General features: G+C 55.6%; 1 protein-coding gene across 2 annotated transcripts in view; it reads right to left on the bottom strand.

The window, feature by feature from the left end:
* Ccr9 (C-C motif chemokine receptor 9) overlaps nt 1-4,462 on the bottom strand; it is a 12,277-nt gene extending 7,815 nt beyond the window's left edge. Inside the window, exon 1 of one of the 2 annotated variants that reach the window (XM_023700721.1) lies at nt 4,389-4,462. The gene's annotated coding sequence lies outside the window, so the exon portion shown is untranslated. Of the gene's footprint in view, nt 1-2,970; nt 3,042-4,388 lie in introns of those variants that run through there. The other variant, XM_004640677.2, reaches the window with a different exon arrangement.
* Nucleotides 4,463-12,495: the final 8,033 nt, after the last annotated feature.

Here is a 12,495-nt window from a genome sequence, read left to right as displayed (position 1 = left end):
GGGTTTTCAGAGCTTTGGGGTGCTAGTCATCTGCCAGTGTGGCTTGGATCACCACTAAGAAGTCTCAAAAACCTGTGTCGTGATCAGAACTCCAACCAGAAAAGGGAAAAGCAGCACGCTGGACCAAGAATTGCTTTTTCTTCCCCAGAGATGAAAAACACCCAGCTGAATTTATAAGACCTCAGGTCAGCAAACTTAATTTCATTGCAGTTCAGGGAGACTAGTTTTTGAGACACAAGTTGGAGGCTACACACTAATCAGAGGAAACCTGAGAAAATTTTCCAAGGGAGGAAGAGTGGCATCAGCAAGCCTGAGGTTGGGGACGGCAGTGAGGTCCTGACGTGTGCAGGCGGACTCAAGCCGGCTGGAGGGCGAAGCCACCGGGCAGCACTTGAGGGCTCAGCACCTCTGGCTCAGCGGCCGCCCTCAGGGAATCCACTACACATGCACATCACTGAACGTTTTCTTGCAGAGCAAAAAGAAAGTGGAAATAACCAGCAGCAGCCACATCCATTCAGTAAACCACAGGTAGCCAATGAAAGAGGAAGACAGCCTGAAGGGGATGGAAAAGAGGTCACCAGAATTACTCGATTAAAATGAAAGGTGTGGAAGACTCTCTTGCGTACCCTTTTTTTAATGCATACGGAAGAAGAGTGCGCACTTTCTGCTCCTCTGGAAGGAGCCTGAAGCCTAGCGACTGGTGGAAAAGGAAACTTCCATCTTTCCTTAGATTTGGCAAACTGCTTAAATATTTTCCTGGGAGTGAAGTATTATTGTAAGAGCTACCGCAAAACCAACTTCAGACGAAGAAGGAGAAGGGGAAGGGAAAGAGAAGGAGCAGAGGAGGGGAAGGGGGGGAAGGAGCCCAGGGCTCTTCCGCTCCCTACACCTGTTTAACAAACTCGTACAAAAGAGGAACTTGTAGCCGGTCCCTCTGCCGAAGGAAGCCAGCGCCAGAAAAGAAAAGCTAGCAGTCGGCTCGAGGAAGCTCCTTTGGGCAGCTTTGTCCTCCCGGGCTAGCCCTGCATGCAGGTTCACCTCCTCGGCAAGGTACATGTGCTTTGGCTTGGAAAATCTGGGCCCACAGCCCTTCCTAACCCCAACATCGGGAGGCCCTGCAGACAGCCGGGCAGTTGAAGTTCGTCTTGTTTTCATTTTGGTTGGAATACCTCCCTAGCCTGTCATCCCACCAGAGCCTTGCTTTCATTTTCTCCTTGTCCCTGAGGAGGATGGAAATCCCACATTAAAAGAAACCTGAAAATAAGGCGCCTGTCACCGTCCACCTGGGCGAGCCCCCGGCTGCTGAGTGCAGTGTGGCCTGGGCTGGGCCTGCAGCACAGGGACTGACTGGAAGTCAAAACCCCGCCTTCCTGCTGGCAGTGCTGGATGGGAATGTCTGCAGAGCACAGGGGAGCAGGGGGGCAACAAGGGCCATCTGCAGCCGTGGCCCCCTTCTCCCTGTGCCAGAAGCACCCAGGCAGCCTGGTAGGTTACAGCTGCAAACCCCAAGATGGACAGTGCTGGGAGAGGCCGGGGCTGGGAAGGGCAGGCGACCTGCAGGAGGGCTTCCCAGGGAGGTGACATTAGGCTGAGCCTGCCAGGCTGAAGAGCAGGGGGAAGGGTGAGGAAGGGAGGGAACATTGTCCCAAGGCAGGGAGAGCTGCCCAGTTCCTGGAGGCTGGAAAGCTGGGTGTGCTCGCAGTGGGCAAGGAGAGGAGGAATAGCCGATCCCCAAGGTGAGAGGCAGCGGGAGGGGAGCCTGGAGCCCACACTGCCCAGCCGGTCTCACAGCCCCTCCTGCCACACAGATGCCCGAAGCCCCTGCGCACCCTGGGCCCTCCTGGGTCCACAGCATCTGCTGCTCCCCATCCCCAAACCCAGGCCAACTCAAGGCAGGAGGGTGACGCTCGCTCTGCTCTTGGGCCAATTGTCACTTGAAAGAGGAATCATGCCCAGCATTTTCTGCAGTGCCCGCCTCTCTGCGCCTGGGTTGCGCTCACTGCTCACTCCCTGCCCAGGGGGCTCTGGGGGCTCCAGTGCAAGCCAGCTCAAAAGCAGGTGGACAGAGGCTGGGAGGAAAAGGGGGCAGCGCTGGGCTCCCCGCCTGTGGCCAGTCGGAGGTCCCTCCCTCCCAGACTCCTCAGCACAGCAGGCGAATTCAGAACCACTGAAGGTGGGCGAGTGCGAAAGACAAAGGGACCTCCAGTGAGGACTCACTGAAAATAGGTGTTTCTCCTGATCACAAAGGAGTATTTTTCACAAAGTATTAGAAATCTAAACAGTGAAACATACACTAGAGGGAGAGTAACAACCTCTCCTGGCTTAGCCACCTTGAACATTCGGGGACACATCATTTCTGACATCTTCTCTGTACCCAACCACACACACGCACACGCACGCGCACGCGCACGCGCACGCGCACACTTTGTGGAAAGGAGCTCAGACTGCGCGTACCACTTTCTGTCGGGCTTCCCAGTTCATCGCTTGCAGACCCCAGGACCCCAGAGCTGCCCTGCCCCTGCCCTGGCCTGGGCCGCCATCCCTTCGGCCGCGCACCTCTGAGCCTGACTTGTTTGTTAGCAATTCTTACTGCTACGAAGCCTCCTTTCGCTGAGGCTGTGCCGCAGACCCAAGGACCTCACAGGCTCTGTCTTCCCAGCCCGCGACTCCCTCCTGCCACCGTCCCCAGAATCTGCTTCTCCTGCCTTTGAGGTGAGGTTCACAAGCTACCTCAGGCCCACACTCACTCATGTGTGTGGGTGACAGAGTTTTATTAGTCACCCTACCAGCGTCCTGGACCAGCAGCACAGTCACCCTGGCTCCCTGGAAGCCTCTAGCAAGGAGCCAGGAGCCATGAGCCCTGGAGTGTTGACAAGTGGAAGTCTGGGATTCAGAAGCCACTGTGGGAACACTCAGCCAAGGATGTGGGGACAAGGGGACAGGGCCAAGGAGAGGCAGGGCACGACTCACCGTGAGGGTTGGAAGAGGGAGGCTCTGGCACCTGGAGGAGTAGGGCAGCTGCTCAGAGCTCCGAGGCCCTCTGTGCACCGTGCGCTGTGAGCCGCAGCTCCCCGATGAAGACCAGAAAGAAGCCAGGCCACTCCTGCCTACACCAGCGGTGGGGGCAGGGAGCAGCCACCAAGCTCCAGCCACCAGCGCCCTTGGTCTTTTGCACCCAGAGACTCAAAGCTGAGGCCCCCGGGGTCAGGGGAAACCATCTGCGAAGTGCCAGAGCGAATCAGCTCTCCAGATGGCACCTGCTTCAGGGAAAGGGGAAATGGGGGCCCCGTGGAGAGAACTCGCCAGGGCTGGCTTGCCAGAGCACGTGTGTGCAGGGCTTCAGGGCGTGCGTCCCTGCAGGAGGTGCCACCCCAGCTCTGCCCTTCCAAAGTGTCCCTTGGGGCCTTAAGTGGCAGAACCAAAGCACTGAGCTATCTCCCCCACAGCCACCCGCTCACGTGCCCACCCAAATGTGGCCTAATTGAAGTATTAGCTGCCTCCTCAGGGACAGGAGCCACACACAGCCGGTGGCTGTCACAGACTGCATTTCCATTGCCGCAGCTGAAGGTTCTGTTGATGGCATTGCCCCCGAAAATCACCTGTGGGATGCGCAGCTGGGACCCCAGTGTCCTGGAGGTCCCTGGGCACCTTGACATTGGGGACAAATGCACAAAGGCTCTTCTGCCTTGTATGCCTGCACATGACTGGGGATGCCTCTGCTAATTGTAGGTGGCTCGGTGGAAATTTGAAAAAAGGCAGAGCACACAAATACTTAACTTTTGCCGAGGCCCCCCATCTCCCATCTCCTGTCACTCACAGTGGGGCCTTCAACTCTGGAGCACAAAGACTCTGCCATCTTACAACAAGCAGCTCTTTATTCTGTCTTCTGGGGGGGGGGGTGTCACAGCCAAACTCTAACGGAGACTAATTTCTGCATTTCAGGGGAGTCCCCAGCCTGCGCGCTTCAGGCCCACCAGCTCGGGTCCTGCACACCCAGACGGTCCATCCGCCGCAGTCTGAGCACAAGGACAGGTGCCAGACATGCACCGGCACTAGGTCCAGTCCTAAAGGGAAAAGGCCAAACAGCAGCCCGGTGACAGGCAGAGACCAGGCAGTAAGAAGGAAAGCAGTGACTCATTCATTCACTGGCCTACAGGGACGGGTGCGAGAAAGTAAGTGAGCGGAGAATTCCTGGCCCCACCCCGTGGTGCTGAGCAGAAATAGCGTGGGCCTCAGGACCTAGCCAAGAATCGGCCCCAGGCTGGCAACAGTGGGGAGACGCTCTCGCCCTGGCTGCCCAGCTGCGCTGTGCAGGTGGCAAATGGCTCCTCCCTGTATCTGACGGCCCCAGAGGGAATCTGGAGAGAGGAGTTTATGCTGCGTTCTACCTTTCTCCAAGCCGCTGCCTCTTCTCCGGGTAGAGCCTTGCAGGTAGACGTGTGGCTTCACGTAGATGCCTGGGTGGAGGCTGGGAGACGGGAGGCGACAGAGATGGTGACAGAGAGGGAGCTGGGGAAGGGAGGAGGAGTGAAGTGCCCCCAGCAGCAGGCACCCAGATAGCCCCCATCACGTGGACTCAGGGAGCTGAGGCTGGTGACGCAGCTGTCACCCTCATCCTCTAGGTCCTCTCGCAAGGCTGGGGAGGCAGGAAACACTGAGGACACCCCAGAGAGGACGTCCAGGTTCTCAAGCAGCCCCGGGGCAGAGCCCAAAACCAAATGCCTTTTGTTGTCACCTAGTTGGGGGGAAATCCCTGTCTTATTGTCTTTCTGGTCTCTCCTGGCAGCCAGAACTCAGGGACCATGGTGGGACACAAGCTGCAGCCACAGCCTCTGTCACCTATGACCAAGACGGACCCAGGCTGGCTGCACAGAGAGGCCCAGGGCAGCCTGGTCTGGGTCACCCTCCTTGTTCCGTGTATCAAGTGTCTAACAGGTCTCTGGAACACAGGAAGTTGTTTTTGCTCCAGCCCTAATTGCCAGGTTCTCCCTGTTTGGAACCAGGCTCTGATCTGGTCCCCACCTCCCTTTGTCTGCCCTTCACACTGGGCAAGTCAGGATGGAAAAGCACACATGAGCTTTGGAAGGGGAAGGTGCTATCTTTCTCTTTTTGTTACGAACCCATTTCTCAGTCCTACTTGGAAAGTTGAGGCACCATAAGGCCATTCAGAGTAGTTTGGACCCAGAGTTCTAGACACAGGTGGCACAAGGCACGAATGCCACGCACAAATACGCAGGGACTCCTTTCCCCCGATCCTGGAGGGCCAGAGAGTGCCTAGAGGTGTAGCGAGCAGCACATTCTGTGAAACACCTTTTGGGTACATTAATAGAAAGCTCCGAGCCTGATATAAACCCTAAGAATCGAGAGTGACGCTTTCGGCCGAGGGGCAAAGGCCCTGCGGGCAACTGCTCCCTGCACGGCCGCGCACAGTACGGCTAGGGCACGTGTCTGCAGGAGTGTGGCTGGGAGAGTGACCTCTGAAGAGTCATTTAATCTTGTTGGCTTACACCAAATGCAATTGGCCAGTGTGGTCATGGCCTTACCAGGGGCCACACGGGGCTAGAATGGCTCCCATGGTCACTGCTCCGGCCAGGGGCAGCTCCGGGGACTCAAGTGTTCTTCTGCCATGGGGTGGAGGGGACAGAGGGGAGCAGATACCTTCCAGGAAGATCAAAGCCAGGGCGAAGCTCTGCTGGCTTCTCTAGAACACCTGTAGGTTCTTCAAATTCCTCATGTTTGGTGGTTAGCAGTGGAAAACGGGCCAGGACAAGGAGGAGAAAAGAAGCCTTTCTGTAACTGGAATAGTCATTGCAGGTGAGATATCAATTAGGAGGGCAATCATAGAGAGACAGAGACAGAGACAGAGACAGGCTCTGTCCTCAAATGCAGCATCTGAAAGAACAGAAGGGGTGGGAGGGCTGGCTAGATAGTTCATCAGACTAAGTGCCTGCTTAGGCAAGCACAGGGACCAGGGTGCAATCCCCAGCACCACATGCCGTGCCAGCCCCGCCCTAGATGCGCGGAGCTGGCCCACATCCAGGTGTGGTGGCACATGCCTGTAATGCCAAGGCCAGGGAGCCTGAAAGCAGGAGGCTCGCTATGAGTCCAAGCTGCATAGTGAGACCCTGTATGAAATACATAAAAAAAAAAAAAAAAGAAGAGTTGGGTTGGGGTTGGGGAGACATGTGGCCAGGCGTCCCCAGAACTGCCAAGCGATGGATGACACTTTGGAGGCCTCAGAAAGACACGAACACCTTTGCCAGATAGGGCACTTGCAACAGGCATTGTTGCTCAGCAAGTGTGCTGGGCTCGACCCTGGAAGCAGGAGGCTGCCTGAAGGCGTCTGGAGCGTCAGAGTGAGGTGCTGGCAGGTCGCTAGAGGGGCAGATCAAGGGCACAGTTGTGGCTGCCAGGCTGTCGCAGAGCTGGAGCTATTGAAAGAAAGTGAAGGTCACCCCATCCCCTGCAAGGCATGCGCCTCAAGGCCAGCAGTAGGAGCCACGACCTTGGGTTCTCCACGCGTGGTCGCAGTCCTCTCTGCTCCTGTGCTCCACCTCCCTGGGGGACTTCACCTGAGCTACAAGTGGATACAGCAGGCAGCAAGGCAGGTAACAGCAGTGTGCTTCAGGGAGCTGAGGGAGGGACAGGGCCCTCACTTTGGGTGGACTGGGGAGGGTCCCTAAGTGGTGACCTTTCAGACCTGAATGACAAGACAACCCTGTAAGTGGTCGTGCTGGAGGAGCGTTCCTGACACATGAATGAGCTGACCATGCCAGGGACACAAAGGGGAAAACAGTGGCCCCAGAGAGGTGGGCAAGGCTGCCAGAAAGCAGAGGGCCCCAGAGGGCAGGTCGCACTGGGACCAAGGCCAGGCCAGTGGAGCTCACCCATGGGAAATTCTGAAGGGGTTTGGAGGGGGTGATGGCGCCCAATTTCCGTTTTAGAAAGGTCACGGGTTGGTGCATCTGAAACAGCTGCAGGACCTCAAGCTCACTCACTCTCAGCCTGAGAAGAGTCTGAATCAGAGCCCCTGAGCTGGCTGCGCTGTCCAAGGGCAGGACCGCTGCAAGAGCCACGGGGGCTCCACCCACACCATCCCTGCCCTGGACTTCTGCCTGTGGGGAGGCATCCAGGTGAGCTCAGAGCGCTGTGTCCCCATGGGCTTGGGTGGTGGGCACCCAGTCCCCGCCCTGGGAGCGCTCCTCAGTGACCATGGTGCTGCCTGCAGCAAGCTGAGCTGACAGTCTTTTCTAGCAAATAAATGACTTTTTTTCAGAACAGTTTCAGATTACAGGCAGGTCACATGGACAGTCCAGAAAGTTCCCCCGGGCTCCCAGCCCAACACCAGCAGCTTCCTCCCTGGCAACCGTAAGTTGGTGAGCCACAGCGACTGTTTTCACCCCAGAGCCGTGGCTCATCTTAGGGCCCACGCATGGTACTGAGCTTTCTGTGGGCTTGGGCAAATCGCTGATGACGTGTAGCTGCCTTATGGCAGGTAGCACCGGTGCTGAAGGTCCCTGCGCTCCCCACCCTGCCCTGTGGCACCTGCTGACCCTTTCACCACCTCCCTAGCATTTCCCTTCCCGAAACATCAGAGCTGGAATCACGCGCGCACAGCTGCTCGGGCTGGGCTACGCTTGCGTCCGTAACCAGCACTGAAGTGTCCCTGGGGTCTCAAGGACAGCAGCTCAGCTCCCTGTAGTGCTGACCATGTCCCGTTGTCCGTCCGCCTACCGCAGGACATCCTGCTTGCCCCCAAGGCTATAAACAATGAGCTAAGCTGCAATACACGTCCCTGCACCGGCTTTTGCATGGCCGTGAGCTTCCGGTTCCGGGGTGGGCACCAGGATCCCTGCAGGGTGGGACAGGAAGAGTTCTGTGAGAGAGTGCGCTGAGCTCTGGCCTCCCACAGCAGCCCACTCAGCGTCCCATCAGCGCCAAATGAGCCCGTGCTCCGCATCCCCAGGCCCAGTGCCATGTGTCCCAGGTTCAGGGTACTCTAGCATCCGTGCCAGCATGTCCCGGGCATGTTTTAGAGTGCGCTGCCCCAGTGAGGTAGGGTGTCGAGCCCTTTTCCAATGCCTGTTTGCCATCCACCTCTCTCCCTCATGGAGCCATCCAGGCCTCTTGCCCATTTTTGAAGCAAGGCATTCATTTCCGTGTTGTCAAGTTTTAAGAGCTCTGGGTGGATGTTGGTGACAGGCCTTCGGGTTCGCATTCTTGTGGTCACCAGTCCAGCGCTTTCTCTCCTCACCCTCCTGACAGCGTCTTTCATAGAGAAGGAGCGTAATGTTTCCTGAGGCCCAGCTTCCCGCTCATCTCTCACAGGTGATGCTTTTGGTGTTGAATCGAAGACCTTGTCAGCAGACACCAGGTTCTCTAGGCTTCTTCCTACACTGCAGTTTTGTGTCTGATACTTAGGTCTGTGGTCTGCTGTGGGCTGGTTTTCAGGAAGAGCAAAGGTCTGTTTTTACATTTATTTTTGCATGTGGACATCCCGTGGTGCCAGCAGCCAGGTGTGGTGGTGCACACCTGTAATCCCAGCACTCAGGAGGCTGAGGCAGGAGGATCAAGAACAGCCTGGGCTACAAAGCAAGCTCAAGGCCAGTCTGCACTGTGCAGTGAGACCCTGTCTCAAAAAGACAAAACAAAACAAGACAAAACCAAGGTTCAGCAACATTTCTTGAAGAAACTGTCTTCGCCCCATTGTGCCGCTTTTGCATCTTTCTCATAGGCCAGCTGGATGTCAGCGTCCACGTCTGCGTTTTCTCTTCTGTTCTCTTGATCAATCTTTCTAGTCTGTTTTAACTTGGGGATGTTTTGTGATCCTACAAATAAGACTATTCCATAGACAAGAAACGTCACTGTGGAGTGTTTCCCACGCCTCAGCCCCGCCCTGTCCTCTTTCTCCCGTGCGGTGTCGTCCTCGTCCTGACCCTGACCCTGACCCTGACCCGGGGGTACATCAATACTTGATCCTTTTTGCAAAAGCTGAATTCTGTGGTTGGTGGTTTTCTAAAGTCAGAAATTTTCCAATAGCGTCAAAAATAGCTGTGTGAGGACATCCTGTGCTTCGAAATGGCCACATCAGAAGGCCCGCAGCAAGAAAGAGAGCCTCGACGGACCGGCGCAGCGCCGCTCAGGGGCCTGCTGGGCCTGGGTGGGGGCTTTCTCCTCACCAGGCCAGCAAAAGTGAACTGCCCACTGGTGGGTGTGGGAAGCAGAATTAAGGCCCTATCCACACCGGCCATCTGCTGCACAGCGTGTGACCACAGCTCCTAAGAGTGTCACTTGGATGTCAACATCGCTGGGAGATAGATTCTAATCTGGACCTGGTGGTGGTATGCTCCTGTAATCCCTGCTCCAGAGGCTGAGGCAGGAGGGTTCCCATGAGTCTCAGGACAGCCTACATAGTGAGCCCCTGTCTCAAGAAAGAAGAAAGAAAGAAAGAAAGAAAGAAAGAGAGAGAGAGAGAGAGAGAGAGAGAGAGAGAGAGAGAGAGAGAGAGAGAAAGGAAGGAAGGAGAGAGAGCGAGAGGCAATTTTAAGTCTCCACCATTCACACAGAAAAATGATAAGCAGGTGTGGAGATGCACAGGTTAATTGGTTTCGTTTACTATTGCTACAATGTATACACATATAAAACATCATATTTCACCCAACACATACATACAATTATTATATGTTAAACAAAAATAGTAAATTCTGTTGTTTTTTGTATTTTTTTAAAAGAGCCCATCTCAAATTTATTTTGTTCGTGGGGTTTTGTCTTAAGTAGCCGAGGGTTCAGTATTAACCACATCTGGGAAAACTAGGCCACAGAAACAAAGACCGAGGGCCTTCCCAACCTCCCCCTTCCTGCCCCTTCCCAACCCGGGACCTGCACCCCCAGCTGAGGGCCGGCAGCTGGAGCCTGTCAGGGAAGCCCAGCAGCAGGGAGGAGGGGCGGGGAGGAGGGCCGGGGAGGAGGGCCGCCCTATGTGTTCTGGAGCTTCCTTTCAACACCATCCAGCCCCCTCCGGTGACACACATTAACACCTCTATCCCTGTCTGGAATGTCACTCAGGGACAGTGTTGGCTGTCCTGTTGGCTGTCGCAGCTCCAGTGTGTGGCCCCCCAACCAGGGACCCTCGAGGGGGAGTAGCTGTGTTTCTGTCTCCTCTGGCATAGGCTCCTTCTCTACCCAAGTCCTGGGACTCTTCCCCCTCGATGGCAGGAAAGAACAGAGCTGGGATGGTGGCCTCAGTGCCACACTCCCCCGTTGTGACACGGTCCTGATCCATCCTGTGGAACGCTGCCACCCACTGCTGTAAGAGGACAGGAAAGGAGCTCAGAGAGCCGCGCCTCACTGGAACTCAGCAAATGCTGTCACCAGGCTGCGGTGACGTCCACAGCCGGGCCGGGCCTCACTTCCCTGCAGGATGACCTTCATCTTGGAGCCGGCTTCTTCTTTGGTAGAGCAGGGCCAGTACTGTCTATCCCTCCGGTTGCTTCTAAGAACGTGACAGTCGCAGGAGGCCAAAGTGCAACACAGGTCCTCTGCCTGTTAAGAGTTTGTCACAGAGAATCCAGTAATAACCAACGCAGAACCATCCTTCCAACTCAGCCGAACTGAGCAGTCTTTCCCGAAGCCCTCTGTAAAGTCGGTCTTGGCGTGAAGAGCCTGGGCATCCCTTCTCTGGGGAAGAGAACGCAGGCATGTCCTCAGCCTGGCACATGCCAGCCTCGCTCTACATAAGCACCTGACAGATCCAGAAGGCAGGGAGCAAATCCTGGTGACAAGAAGGCTGGGCTGCATGCCTCCCTGGACTTCGCAGGGCGCTTGGGGTCAGCTCCAAGGAGACTCAGCTCGAAGCCACAAGTTTTCCCTCCTCCATCTCGCCTATACTTCGCATCCCCGGAAGGAACACTACGTCCCCAAATTTAAAATCTTATGTGAGGGCATTTCTGTACCCAGAGAACAAAGAAGAACAATGAAGAGTTCTGTCCTCAGGCCCGGGGGGCACAGCTCAGTGGTAAAACACTTGGCTAACACGCAGGAGGCCCTTGAGTCCATCCCCATTGCTACCCAGGAAAAAAAAGGCAAACACAAACAAGCAAAGTGTTCTTTGGTTAAACTCAAAACAACAAACACTGGTATGGGAAATAGGTATTATTTTCCTACTAATGTTTTAAAGACAATGAACTTAGACTCTAAGAGTTCAAGGGACTTGTCCAAGGTCACAGACCCAGCAGCTGGTGAGAGCAGGATTTGAATCCAGACCTATCGTCGAAACTCCGCCTCCTCTTTCCGCAGCAGCTCTAGAGTCGTCTTTCCAGAGTGTAGTCGCGCTGGCCCAGCTGCCTCAGTGTCCTGAATGGATCAAAGTGCTGACCTTTCTTGGTCATTTCAACTTTAAGGAAGAGCCAGAACACACGTGGTGCCAGAGCTGGCGACTCGGTGGACAAGGACACAGCAGCACGTCCCTAGAGCTGCCTTTCCAGTGGAAGGTGCGAGGCAGCAGCAATCACTGTCATTTTTTTAATCACGCTTGCAGAAACACCCAGGAAACAGGACCCCAGAACTGCTTCAGAGAGTGGCCAGAAGGGCAGGACAAGGGTGTCAAAGCAAGCAGGAGTATGTGGAGGGGCTCATGGCATTGTATCTTTTACTGCAATAAATTTTAAATTTTCATTTGTTGCAACCTACACAATTGGCCAAAGCAGTCTTAAGTTTCGAGGGTGGGGTGGTGGGCTCTACCCTCGGCAGAAACCTGCTAAGTCCATTTAAGAGGGCGTGGAGGCAGACTGTACACTGGGGACATCACCGAACTCATCTACCACACAGCAGACGTGACAGAGAGGTCTGGGGGTGGGAAGAACAGGAGGACCACGAAGGTCTCCGCAAAGGTGGCGCGGGTGCTCTGAGTTGATGTAGGCAGTGCCGTCCCGACACAGAAAAGGACACCCCCTAGGACAGTAATTAGGACAGATGCTGTGCCGTAGAAACGCCCGCGCCCACACGGGCCAGGGTGGGCACATGGTCGGAATGCGCTCTGTAGGCGTGGGGGGCATAGGCACAAGCACGACCCCAGCTCGCTCTCCTTGCGCCTCACTTCAACCCCAAAGGACCCATGAAACAGCTGTGCATCCTTGAAGAAGACACCTCCTAAGATAGGGAGGTTCAATCACTGGGTGCACACAGACATGTACACATGTACAGAGAGAAGCAGGGAGAGGCTGACAGCAAGAAAGGGGAGAAGATGGTAGGAGCGGAGAAGTTTCTGGCATGAAGTAAACCACGGACACACATGTGCACACACACAGGAGAAAGGAATAAGGAAGATGAAGGAGGCAGAGGAGACATCCTGTTGGTTAAGGAGACTACGTGGCCTCCAAAGCTCACGTTACGGGCGAGCAATGAGGAATCCTCCCCTGGCTCTCACGCAAGTCCATGAGGAAGAGAGGAAAGGAGAGGGGAGGGGAGGGGAGAGGGGATGGGGGAGGGGAGAGGAGA

The sequence above is a fragment of the Octodon degus genome, unplaced genomic scaffold (genome assembly GCF_000260255.1).
Source record: "Octodon degus isolate 3935 unplaced genomic scaffold, OctDeg1.0 scaffold00126, whole genome shotgun sequence".
NCBI lineage: Eukaryota > Metazoa > Chordata > Mammalia > Rodentia > Octodontidae > Octodon > Octodon degus.
This window is presented reverse-complemented; position numbering and strand designations above follow the sequence as displayed.